Source organism: Nyctereutes procyonoides, unplaced genomic scaffold (genome assembly GCF_905146905.1).
Source record: "Nyctereutes procyonoides isolate TBG_1078 unplaced genomic scaffold, NYPRO_anot_genome, whole genome shotgun sequence".
Classification (NCBI taxonomy): domain Eukaryota; kingdom Metazoa; phylum Chordata; class Mammalia; order Carnivora; family Canidae; genus Nyctereutes; species Nyctereutes procyonoides.
This window is the reverse complement of record NW_026575159.1, coordinates 12086458-12100646: the sequence shown is the minus strand read 5'-3', so window position 1 is coordinate 12100646 and position 14189 is coordinate 12086458.

Here is a 14189-nt window from a genome sequence, read left to right as displayed (position 1 = left end):
TCAGCAGAAGTTGCAAAGTCAGATGCTGACAGGGACAAGGCCAGTTAGGGGAACAAATGTGGAAGGGATGAGAACCATGCCAACCAGAAAATTCATGCTACTTTCTAAGCCAGCTCCCGTTCCTCAGCCTGGACCGTTGCCACATGGAAATGTGGGCCTGGTGTTGTCAGACCTTCTGACTTTCGTAGAAGCCCAGAATATACATTTTAATGGAAAATTTCCTGATTTTTATTCAGTGAGGCCCAGTAGACTAAATCTAATTCTATCAGCTAATAACAGCTGAGCTTACTCAGTCACCAGCTCCTTAAAAGGGCCTGTGGCAAGTCACTTCTCCTCTCCGTATTTCTATTTGTGTGTTCTTTCATGGGTTATTATTAGGGAACATGTAATTTCCCAGATCCATTAGAATAATAATGATGTGCTTAGGAGACCTGAACCAAAGGCTCTCAGAATACATTGCTGATTTCACTTGCAGTTGACACTCGTGCAAAGCTGGCAACCTGCAGCTTTCCAATGGGGTCTTGATTTTCTGTTGGCAAATCCAAGGGTTCAGAAAACACCCTGCCTAACCATGCATTACTATCTGAACAGGTGGCTACTACAAGCTTTGCAATTTCAGAATCTACAACAGAGTTCAGATTCTTTGATTAATAGAGGTTTGTTTTTTTTTTTAATTCAACAAATATTTATTGAAACCTTACTCTGTCCCAGGCACGCTAGTCATAGCTCCAATTTTGCTCAAATAAAGAGCAAGGAAAACATGGTGATGATAGACGTTTAACAGAGTTTTATTTGTCTAGGAAGACGCAGGGCATTAGCGGGTGAGCAGTGGCAGGAACAGGATGGCTCAGAATCCCCAGGTGAATGTAGTAAGCTGCTTCCCTGGGGATGTGCCCCAGAACTGAATGATTTCCAAGGTGTTGTCTAGACCATCTGTGTTAAGATGACTTGCAGTGCATTTTTAAAATGCATAATTCCAGGTGTGATTAAATCTACTAAATAGTAGATTTAGGGAGGGAAGCCATGAAAAAGCACTTTTAACAGATACCCCACATCACTTTTATGTGTATTAAAATCATATAACTATAGCATCTGAATAAGACGGTGTTAGGTGGTAATTGATTATTCTCCATTTCTACTGAGGACAGAGTAAACAGAAATGCACTTGATCTGTTGCAGAAAGAAATAGAGTGTTTCGGAAATGCCAGTAGGATTGAGATGCTTGAATGATGGTGTTATGCCCATGAGAAAGCACCCCTGACTTAGACTAGGTGTATATGGTGTGCCGTAACCTGGTTCTCTGGGGGCACAATGTTCCTGTTTGTAGTGCTTTCCTGGTTCTGTGGTGCACATACTCCCACCATGGCCAATTTCATGCCACCAGTGTGTCATCACTGAATGGGAAGATGGGAAGAGACATGAAGAATTGGCGGTCACTAGCCTGTGCCAGCTGGCTCCAGCTCACCCAACATCCCCTAATGCAGAGATCCCAAGAGGGGAATTTAATTAAGTGCAGGGAACAATGGCATTGCTACATAAAGGGATAATACTGGTTTTTCTTTTTTTTGAACCAAGTAGAAATTTAAACCAAATCCCAATGTAGTGTGCAGTTTATAGATTTGGGCTGGGCTTCTCAGAATGTCCTTATGAGTCACCCGTGGGTCTTGTTAAAATGCAGATGGATTGTGGTTAAGTAGGATCTAGACTGTAGTCAGAGTCTTTGTTTCTCACAAGCCCCCCGGTGAGGCTACTGACGCTGGTCCAAGGACTACGCTTTGAGAATCAGAGCAAGTTGACTGACTTTGCCCCCCTTCCCAAACACTAATCAAAGCCTCAAAACTTACTATTCTAAGAAGTCCAAAGCCATGCTATAACCAGTGCCAGAGGAAATAACGACTGAGAGCTCCAAATACTAGATGAATTGTCCTAATATTTGGCCAACCAGTTCCATTGTGTTCCTCCTCTGGAATGGAGTAATTAGAAAGGAAAGGAAAGCTTCTCTTGTCCAGAGACCAACAACAAAGGACAATCCCTTGCCTAGGTGGGTGTCTGAAAATGGGGATCATTAACAAAGGCTGACTCAGAAATCTACTTTACTAGAGAGGCCATAAAGGACTTTGGAGGAACAGGGGCATCCATTGAAAGTAGGGGTTCTGCTTCATGTCCCTCTTTTAAATACACCACTTTAGAGTTTCTAAAGCATCTTTGAAGGGTTAGAGCTGACTTTTGGGACCAAGAAAACCAGCCTTGTTCTTGAAATAATAAATATCTCCTTCCACTGTCTGAATAATAGAGATTTTTTGAGTGTTTATGGGCGTTAAACACTGTGCTAGATGTTTTATTTGCTTTTTCTCCAAATCTCCCACCAATCAGGCAGAGTGGGTATTATCCCCATTCTCAAATGAGCAATTAAGGCACAGTGACATGATATAACATGGCTCATGTGAAGAAGGTATGAGTAAGTAGGAGAGCCAGAATTTAAACCCAAGTTTGTTTCTGCATTATCTGTGGATATTTGACCTTTTTGCCTCTTCCTACCTATAAACTTTTGAAAATAAGGATTATGCCCTTTCTTTTTTCTTTTATTTCATCCTTGAGTACCCAGGTAGGTTATGTGTGGGCTCATGTGTTTATATGCACAAAAAAGTCTATATGCAATGCTTTGTTTCTTGGGGCTTGATAACTGGGCAAATAAAAATAAAATAAAAATGTTAAAACCACATTATTTATATACTTATATGTTCATACAAGTCAATGTGCCACAAAAGACTCCAATACTATTTTATAAGTATTGCATGTAATTTTCAATACGCAACTGATAGAATCCACCAATGATGTACAAGAAATGCTATGTGTGTGGTACGAGAACACACATCTGGACCACTCAGGGAGAAACCAACAAGTCTAACAGCAGAATGGAGTTGGAGAAACAGCGTTCATTGCAGTGGGCACAGAACCGAAGGACACTTACAAGCCTGGCAAGTGCCTTGACCCAGTGAGAAGTCTGAGCCAAGCCAGGTCTGAGGTACCTTCTCAGATTTCCTTTTCCTCCTCAGACCCCAGAGCAGGTTGGGCAAGGCCTGGATGACTTTTTGTAGGCCAAGAGGAAGTCGGCTTGGCTCCCTAGAGACCTTAAACTCAAGAGACCCTCAGGAAAGGGAGACCCTCTCTCCACAGCTGTCAGCAGTCTTCTTGGTAGCCCTTTGCTGCTCCTCGAAGCACACAGCACTGGTATTGAAGTTGTGGACTGCACCTACGCAAGGAAGGGCTTCCCCCACTTTCAGCATGCTTTGGGGGTAAAAGGTACATGTGTTTTGACACGAGTTGACCTCTAATCTTTGTAAATGTACCAGACACTGTTGGTGTTGGCCAGATTGGTGTTCTCCTCCCTGGCAAAGCCATCCTCCAGTATTTTTGTATTTGTGTTTTGTATTTTTGTATTGTTAGGGTAGATATCCAATAGCATGATTACTGGATCATAGGGTAGGTCTATTTTTAAATGTTTGCAGAATCTCCATACTGTTTTCCACAGTGGCTGTACCAGGTTGCATTTCTACCAAGTGTGCAAGAGGGTTCCCCTTTCTCCACATCCTTGCCAAAACCTGTTGTTTCATGTGTTGTTGATTTTAGCCATTCTGACAGGTGTGAGGTGATACCTCGTCGTGGTTTTTGATTTGCATTTCCCTGATGACTAGGGATGTCGCATCTTTTCATGTGTCTGTTGGCCATCTGTATGTCTTCTTTGGAGAAATGTCTGTTCAGGTCCTCTGCCCATGTTTAATTGGATTCTTTGTTAGAGCCAGGGTCCTTGATGTCATCATTAAGCTCCTGACCCAACCCTGAGGCCCAGATGTCAGGACAGCTTGTTCTGGGTGATAACTCACTATGTTTTTTATTGAAGTCATTGTTCAGTATTCTGTTACTTGTGGTTCAGAGCATCCTGAGTGATACACAATTTATATAATCTCTCTGAACCTAAGCTTTCATATCTAAAAAGTGATGCTAGCACCACCTAGGAGAGTTGGGGATAATTAAAGAATCGGATCTTTGTAGGTCACCTGACATAATGCTGCCTCCAAGTAGGTACTCAGTACATTTTAGTTAAGTGTGAAGAAAAATTGGGAGTGGGAAGCGCTGCTTTTGGCTGAATATGAATATTGCCACAGCTACTTGATAAGGCTTCTGATGTAGAGAATGAATAGTACGATGATTTTTTTTGCTTCGTATTGCTTTATGCTATTATTTGATTTATAAATACCTTGTGTGTATAAATATGCATTTATTCATTTTTATAAATAACCTACATCTATATATTTTTTTTCTTCTAACATCTTTTTCAGTGCTTTGTTAGGGAGCAGACAATCTTCCTCTTTCTCTGGGGAAGAAGGTTTATCACAGCAGAGTTTAAAGGCTCAGAAAACAGTCTGTTTACTTACAATAGCTCTCCATTTAAGAACTCCCTCTACATCTGTCTAGGCTGGTTTAAGCCTCCTCATATCAGATTTTCTTGGTAACATTTTCCAAGATTGTATAAGCTTCAGCAGGCCACAGGCTTTACTAGAACTTTGTGCAGAATGCTCATTGATCTAATATGAAAATATTTTGAAATCCATTTTTCTCCCAGATGGGGGAAATGCACTTGCTGGTAAAGCTGCCTCTCCTTTGTTTCCCTTCTCTTTGTCCCTTCAGAAGTCGCTGCTCTCCCAGACTCTTGGGTGGTTGCTGAAATTGGCTTTATTTTTCTGCTTCTTAGAAAGCAATCAACTTGTCTATGAAAATCATCTTCCATTGTCAGACCAACAATGGCTCTTGTAGCCTTCTCTCTGTCTTCAAGTGGGATTCAGAAAGCACTGGTCTCTTCCAATTTCAAAGGGGCAGAAAGCAGCTGAAGTTTTGCTCCTAATGTGTCTGAGGAAAGTACTCCTGTGTCTTCTTTCTCAAGAAAGTCTACAAAATGGCCTGTTGTCACTGGGAAATTTTCAAAAGGAGTTGAATTGACAACTTCTTATATTCTCCTCTTACCTGTAGTAAACTATACTCGAAGATACAAAGACCTATCTCTTTAGTAGAAGTGGCTGTGGCAGCTGGTCTGGCATGGACTGGTGCTGAGGTGGGCAGGGGAGCCTCATTCACATACCCACATTACCCATATTTGCCATGCAGATAGAAGTTATATGATTGTGACATCTCCCTAAATCCAGAATTTGAATATAGCTCAAAAGGTAGCTTTCACAAGTGGTATCAACTCCTGGAGGCAGATATATTTCAATACTTATTTTCCAGAACATTCTAAAACATACTTAGTCAAGCAAAGGAACTTCAAGAGTGGTGCTTGGTTCTTAAGAGCATTCATCTTACACTATGATGCCCTGAATGGGAATCTGTCAACTACTAGGTCCATGTCCCCAGGTCAAGTTCTTTCACCTCCACTTTGTGATTTGTAAAACGAGGGTTTTAATGAAACCTATCTCCTAGTAGTGCCCGTAAGGACAAGGTGAGGCAGTGGTATTTATCCACAAGGTACAGAAACCCACAACTCTTATGTACTGTTTTCATAAATTCTTTATAATCTCCTTATCAATTCCCATTAATTCAACAAATATCCTTGAGTGCCTACTATGTCTCAGGAACTGTTCCCATGCCAGGAACTATCCGCTTCCTGCTAATGTTCACCATGCTGCATTCACTTGAAAGAGTGTGGCCTGCAATCCCCATCAGCTCTCCATCTCCTCCAAGGAGCTGCTGTTCCAGCAGTTTCCCATAGAAAGCATGGCCCCGGCTGAAGAAGGCAGTCCATCCCCTACCACGGAGTAAAACCCGGTCTCAGCCAGCTTTTGTGCTCTGTAACCAAACCTGGCTTGTGAGAGCGTCTCAGATCTGCTGAGAGTTCTGGAAGCACATGGCTTGCTGGATTTTTACCTAACAGGCCTCACATAGTGACGCGCTCTGCTCAGCCGACGTACTGCTTTGATTTGCTAGGTGCATTTGGCTCCCCTTATGGTGAAATGCCTTGAGTATGCCTGGTGGCTTCTGAGCAAGTATGTAACCACAGACAAGGAAATAGATGAAAGAAAGTACAAAGGATTTCTGGGGGCAGAAAATATAAGGGAAGATGATGTTAGGTCTCTTTTTTTCAGATATTATGTTCTCTTTTCTTTCCATGACCTGCCTGTTCAAAGAGGCCTCTAAAACACTGCAGGAGAAAATAAGAAAAAGGATTTTAAGTCCCTCTGTGTGAAAAGACCCTAAGAAGGCAAATGAGATGCTATTTTTATGTTGTAGGGAGCCATGGTTCTTGAGTGGTGCTGGTCATCCCACCACTCCGGAAGGGAAAGTAGTAGTGGAATGAGCTTATGTACTAAGTGCTGGTATGAACCAGACCCAAGCTCAGAGATGGACAAATATAGCACATTTAATTTTTTTTACCCCCTCGGGTAAAGGTTCAGTTGATTGCCAGGAGTTCGAGGTCTGAACAGTCTAAATCTTCCAGGGGCACTGAGATTTTAATCGACACAGTTGTGTTACACCCCTGCTTTTTGTCTCCTCCAAGTCTGCATACCGGCCACCAGTGAGGACCTGGAGCCGGACTGGCAGATTTGAACCCAGTGCAGCTCCCTTCCGGCTCAGTGGCCCAGGACAAGTGACTTAACCTGTCTGGGCTCCTGTGTTCCAGTCTGTAGTTCCTATTTCATGAAGTTGTTTGGGCAGCCCGAGTTATTACATGTAGTACAGAGCGCGACACACAAAAGTTCTTGTCTCTGTTGATTGGGATATGGTCCCTGAGGAAAAATACATTCTTTGTATTTCACCTGTTCAGCCTTTTCTCGCAGGTATGAAGCTTCCTGGTCTATAAAAAGAGAATAATGGGGGATCCCTGGGTGGCGCAGCGGATTGGCGCCTGCCTTTGGCCCAGGGCGTGATCCTGGAGACCCGGGATCGAATCCCATGTCGGGCTCCCGGTGCATGGAGCCTGCTTCTCCCTCTGCCTGTGTCTCTGCCTCTCTCTCTTTCTCTCTCTGTGACTATCATAAATAAATAAAAATTAAAAAAAAGAGAATAATGGTATCTATCTCCTCTGATTGTTTTAATGATTTCCTATCTTAATGTATTTCAGGTATTACCCTATATACTATCTATTCATAAATACAATCTCTCAGTAAACAAGCTTGGACTTTTCAATGAATATATATATATATATATATTCATTAATATAGAAATTATTTTGACCTCAAAAGAATTATTTCTTGCATCAAGTGTAATGAAAAAATAAAAGAACTGTTTAAGGAAGGCAGTGTAAAAAGATCATTTCCTCATTGATGGGGACTTGTGAACTGCAATGGATTTTGACTCCAGCAAACTCGGTGTCTATTAACTGGTTATCTGTGATGGTCATAGCATTGTGCTGGATGAAGGAAGAGGGAGAATTAATTCTGACCCCAGGGAGCTTCCATCTACCCAGGCAGACAGCGCACACACACGAAACCGGAACACAAGAGCAGAAGGCAGGGTGCGATTGGGCCATGAGCCCCCAGAGCTCAGAGGTGTTGTTGGAAATCAGTATGGAAAGATGTCAGGGGCAGCAGTGGGATTTTCAGATGAATCTCAGGATGTTTAATGATCTTACCAGACTGAGGGAAGAAAGGAAGGGCATTCAGGTGGCAAAGAGGCTAAGCCAGTGTTGGATTTGTCAACACGTGGGATCGGTGGGCTAACCATGGAGCGTCCTGAACGGCAGCCATGGAAGTGACCTGAGTGCATCTAGAGAATGTTAGCATTTAGAAAACACATTTGTAATAAAAGGTAAGAGAGAGCCAGAAATTAGAGACTGACAGGACAAGAGTGATGGAACGACACAGATGTGATCAGGAAAGCTTGGGGTGGCGTGAGGAGTCAGGGCCTTGCTGACAGGCAGTGGCAATGGGGATGCATTTAATTGAGTTTTTGAAATCCCCTTGTGAATGTGAGGAACCTTTAGTACTGCTTTGCTGGGGGCATTTAGAGGGAGGATGGCTTGTGGAGGGGAGAGAAATAAATGATGATGAATTTGTTTTTCAAAATCTTTACTTTGGACTGAAGTCCAAGTAGAGATAACAATATATGACATCTGTGGACCCCCTTCTCTTCTCTGTGGGGGCACAGGGCTGCACAGTGATGAGCTCCTCTCCTCTCATCTTAGTAAATTACTCAGCTGTTAGGTGAGGTGGTGGTAGATGGTGGTATTTAGCTCCTGTAAACATAAACTTTCCTGTTTTTTTAGAGCTGTTCAAAAATAAAATCCGTATGGGGCACCTGGGCATTAAGTTGGTTAAGCGTCAGACCCTTGGTTTCAGCTCAGGTCATGATCTCAGGGTTGTGGGGTCGAGCCCTGCGCTGGGCTCCATGCTCAGCTCAGAGCCTGCTTGAGACTCCCTCTCTCTCTTCCCCTCCCCCTGCTTTGTCTCTTTCTTTCAAATAAATAAATCTTAAAAAACAATAAAATCCATATGAGAACATACTATTTGCCCATTTTACAGAGGAGAAAGCCAAGCCCTAAGTGAGTTGAACAGTTTACCCAAGGAAGCGGCTGGTAAGCAGCAGACATGGGATGCAGACAGATTGTCTCAAGACCCATGCTTGCAGGCAGATTGTCTCGAGGCCCCACACTTTCCCCCACTGTTCAGGGCTCAGTCATGTGAGAGGGTGAGAATTCTCTAAGAGCTGACGTGATCCTAATTCTCCACCATCTGAGAGTGGAAGACTCTTCCCTACCCATTCCTGCTCCCCTCCTCTGCAAATACCCTCCTACAGAGAGTGTTGTAAACAAGTAAATAAATAACCCAATACTTGTACAAAAATCCTGTAGAGTCCCCCCCACCCCCACCCCAAGTTAGATGCTCAGAGGAGAGGCTAGCAGCTCCAGGAAGTGCCCTCGCTGGTCTTTCCAGGCCAATGGACTGTATTGCTACAACCTTGCATGGGTTGGCAAGAACAAACAACATGTAGGAATCCATCAAAGTGAGCATCATAGGAAATAAACTTGCTACTACTTAATTCAAGGTCTACTGCTATGACTGTTTTATGCCTTAGTTATTCCTCACCTGGACTATTGTTGGTTCCTTGGCAAGCCCTTTCTGTTCATCTGTCATGCTTTTACTGTCTATTCAAAACACAGAAACACATTTATTTTTTTCCCCACCAGCTGTAATTCTCAAATCACCCTTTACTCAGGCAATTATACCAGTTTCCTGTTTCATCAGAGAATTCAATTTAAAATTTTAGTGCCAGTGGTTAAAATACTTACTTCATACATAACTTCCAGTTTGTATGGTTTTAATTCACATTTATGTTTCTGTTCACACTTTGCATTCTTTAATTGATTTATTTGTTAGCTATGCCATCTGTAGATTTTAAGTACTGAGCTTTCACAAATGACTTTCCTTCCCCCTCTGAAAGCTGTTTTGAAAACTATTTCCCTCACCTTATTGCAATTAAATCTGTGCTACATTCTCATCTTCCGGAGTTGAACATTTTTATAGTGTTGTCTTCTTGCATCTTTACCCTAAGTTAGACTATTAAACAGTTCTGGGCATACACAACAATATAACTTTTTAACTTCATAGATACTGTTTTTTGTGTGGTATCCCATGGGAAGATCTCTAACTTGAGTTCTGTGACCTGCTGCACAGGCATCATGAAAATGCAAGTGGAATGAGTTCCACAGAGTTCATTGGTTCTTTGGCATAGTTAGTGAGCATCCATCTGGTGAATGCACAAAAGTCCTCTGACTAGCTTAGAGTTGGTGTATAGAGTTTCTACCTTATATTCCATAACCTTTGAGTGAAGGGTCCTTTCTATCTTGTTGTACCTAGAGCCTACCCTGGTGCCTGGAGTCTGCAGGTGATCAATAAATTACTGCTAGAGGAATAAATTATAAGTCCAGGTTGGTTATTTTTATCAATATAAAAGAAGATAAGGCCATTTTCTGCATGGAATAGGGAACAAAGGGGAAGGTTGCCTTCCTTTTGACTTCACCCAACCTCTTTAATGTCTTGGAAGTATATATGACCTATGAGGATGGAAGACCATGCATCAGTTCCCATCTTTCCCTTTGCCTATAAAAGTTGGTGATTGTATGGTGTCTTGTGGATAATGAGACTGAGGGTTCTTTGCCTCTGACATCCAAGAATGTAGAGTTGGTCAAGTGTCCTTGCAAAAATACCTTTGCGTATAAGTGAGTTTTAGGATTTTGACCTAATGAAGTTCTTTGCTCCAAATATTTATTACTCAAGATCCTTTCCAAATGATAGCACACATGAATATACAGATAGCAATGATTCTTACGTTGGCTGCACACTGGAGTCACCTGGGAAGGTTTAAAACACATTGATGCCTGCCTCTCACCCCAGATCTGATTTAATTGGCTTGAGGTGTGGCCTTGGCACAGGGGATTTTAACAGTTCCCCGGTTGATTCTGATGTGCAGCCAAGGTTGAGAACTCCTGATGATAGAATATTATTTTTAAATACTCAAAAGGCTAGAAGTCTAAATGTGGCATAATACATTTTGTTTTACTTTAATATAGCTATTTTTGAACTGTTTTTCCACATGACAATATTCATAATGACTAGTACTAAACTGCATAGAAAAATATTTTTCCAGTGTCAGTGATAGATCACCTGGAAAACTTGTTAAATATGCAGATTTTTACCTTAGGCATTCTGACTCAGTACGTTTGTGGGAAATCCAAAAATCTGCATTTTAAGAAGTGCACTTGAGTGATTCCTGTGCACACCAGACTGAAGAGATTGTCACAAAAAGACATCTGAGTAAGTTAAAACAGGTCGTGGTACTTCCAACAAGGAACATGCCACTTGGTGATCCCGGTGTCGTAGAAGAATAAGACCTCAAAGTATAGGGAAAATGCAGGCTCGCATTTTTTTTTGTAAATGTCTAAATATTCTAGTTTTGGAATGCAGATACATATTGACAACAGGAAGAATTTTTGAAAAACAAGGTGTGAACCATCAATGCATATGTTTACTGATGTAAAAGCAGTAGTGCATAATTTAACCCCATGTGAAAATACAAACTTAAGAAGTATTAAATCTAATTCTTTTAAGTTAAAAAAAAAGTGAAAGAATTCAAGACTGCTACCATGTCAGCAAAATATATATGCATTTGGAATACCTTTCAGTTTATGCTGAAAAAAGTTAGTCCTTGGTTCACAAATGTCTTATAGGAAGGAATAGGAAAGATTCTAAGGCATCTAGTCATGTTGGACAAATTTAAAAACACTCAGGATAACAAATTCTATGAGCTGTAGGATAAGCACACATTTTAGTTTAAGGCTGAAAGACTCTTCTATCTAGCTTAAACTTCCTTGGGAATTTAAGGAAATAAAATGAATTACTCAAACTGGAACTATATCAAAATGTCAAGTTAACACATTTTGGCTTGTAATGGCGCCAAGGGATCTACTGTTTGGATGATCAGGGCCTCAGGTTTCCAAATTATTTTAAAGATAATTTTATTACCAGGATGCTAGAGTTTTCATTTTATTTTCTTAGCTCTTCCCTATCTGTGCTTTTTCCCAGGCTAACCAAGACCTGACAAGATCACACTGTCATTAATTAAAACAGCTGCAAAGAAAGATGTCAACACAGAAGTCTACACATTCAGAAAACATTTTAACAATCTTCTCATAGTAGTGAATAACACATTTGATTTTCTGTAGACTCTTCTTGGGTTTTTGGGAGTTGAGTAACTCATTAAGGTAATACTATAAGGAAGAGTGAGCATCAGTGGACTGTGTTTGTTTGCCGTTGTTTTTCTTGCAAATTTTCCTAATTAGTGCCTTTTTCCCCTATACGTTTGTTACCTGCTCCATAACTTTTCCATGACCCTCACACCCAATTCCTGGTTTCAGAGATTGGCTCATAACCTGGGTAAGTCTAATCATAGCACCTCTGTATGCAGTAGTTAGTCCAAAGGTTAGTTATATGGCTCCAAACTGTGCTAATCAGGGCCTATTAGACTTCTCTGGAGTGGAAGAAGTGGCCCAGCCTTGGGGGTGGGGTACAGAAAAGACATAAAGGTGGGAAACCATCTTTCCCACTATCTGGAGAAAGCCTATCTGCAGTAGAGAGACTGGAGCAGAGAGCAGAAATCAGAGGCACTGCAATCCTGAGGCATTGAATCTTGCTTCTAATTCCTGAAGCCCAAGTTCCGGCAGTGTTTCTTTGATCCTGTGAGCTCTTCTAGCATCCTTTCTTTTGCTACAGGAACTAATAAATCCCTTTTGGCTTAAGCCACGTTGAATAGGGATTCTAAAATTTGCAACTAAAATTCTAATACAGATCAAAATGCCACCTATCCTTTTACAGACAAGAAAACGGAGGTTAACTTGCCCAAGGCCACATAGCATAACTGAATTGCCTTTCTGGCTTTTCAATCTACTTACTGGCATGCTCTCCCTCAAGTTGGAACTCCCAGGGTTAGTGGGGTCTGTGTGTTTAATAACCCCCAACATGGTCATAATTGGTCCCAAATAGACTTGTAATTGGGTAAACCGGCATCAGTTCTGAGGCCTAGGAGTACACTCCCAGAATTTGGGGCTATAGCCCTGCAGCTGAGTGTAGTAGCTGCACTGATTGTTGCTTCACAGTGGAGCTACCCCCATAGAACTAAGGCCCAAAAGAGGCGATTCCCACATTCCCTCCAAGAGTTGAGTTTGTAGCATCTTGAATGATCTAAGGAATTGAATATGACAAAATAAAAAAACATTTGGTTAAAACAATTTTTGTAACTGCTTTATTAATCAATACTAATTAGTCAATACAAGCACCAAATTTGCGATAGTAACCAGCAATCTACCATGCAACGAATGTACTAGTACTGAACATCCGTAAAAACCTTGCATGTCCAATTGGTGATAGGTTAAATAAAATGTAATACCCTTAGATACTACAGATTTCTGAGGTAGATTGAATTATCGGCCCTCATTCTTTTTTTTAGAATTTTTTTTTTAAGATTTTATTTATTTATTCATGAGAGAGACACAGAAAGAGAGAGGCACAGACACAGGCAGAAGGAGAAGCAGGCTCCATGCAGGGAGCCTGACATGGGGCTCGATCCCCAGTCTTCAGGATCACACCCTGGGCTGAGAGCGGCACTAAACCACTGAGCCACCCGCGCTGCCCGGCTATCGGCCCTAATTCTTATCCCTGTCCTAGCTTCTTATGCCTGTGCTTGAAACTGCAGTGCCTCCTAGTGTGGGCAGTTAACTCCTCATCTAACACTGGGCTTGCTCAGGAAAACTGCCTTGACACATGTAAGTTAGAGGGTCTAAAGAAACCCATGGACGTGGTTAGGCTTGTCTTCTTATGGTTGGTGTAGGTGGGAATCTATAGAACTTAAAATGAAATTTAACCTAATTTTTGAATAGGTAGTATTTGCATGGTATAAATTTCAAAGGTACCAAAGGATTTACAGTGAAAAGCAAGCATCTTCTTTACCCTCATCTTCAACCACCCAGGGTCTCCTCCCCAGTGGAAGCTAGTTTCCAGGTTCTTGTGTAACCTTCTGGAGAAATTTTATCCATACATAAGAGAAGTTGAATAGCAATATTTACTATTGAGTGAACCAGGCAAGAGATGGCGGCTTCTGGATCAATCTGAGAAGCTGAATCTCTTATTTGAGGATACATTATTTAAATTTTTTTTTTATTTATTTATGATAGTCACACAGAGAGAGAGAGAGAGAGAGAGAGAGAGGCAGAGACACAGGCAGAGGGAGAAGCAGGCTCCATGCACCAGGAGCCTGATGTGGGACTTGATTCCGGGTCTCCAGGATCGCGCCCTGGGCCAAAGGCAGGCGCGAAACCACTGCGCTACCCAGGGATCCCTAAGGATACATTATTTATAATCTAAGAGATTAGCTCCCATAGGTAGACCTACAAAGGACTTAGTATGGATCAACTATCAGTCTACAAAAGCACTTGTCATACAGAGCAATCTCATTTAAAACTTAAAAATTTGCTGTTTCCAAAAGGGATTCAAGATTACTTTAGGGTGTATCTGAAGAATCAGGTAGGATGTTGCTTCTTGGGCTAAAGCAGGTAGCACATAAGCACATAGTTGTGATTTCAATTTTTTTTTCTTTAAGATTTAATTTATTTATTCATGAGAGACGCAGAGGCAGAGACATAGGCA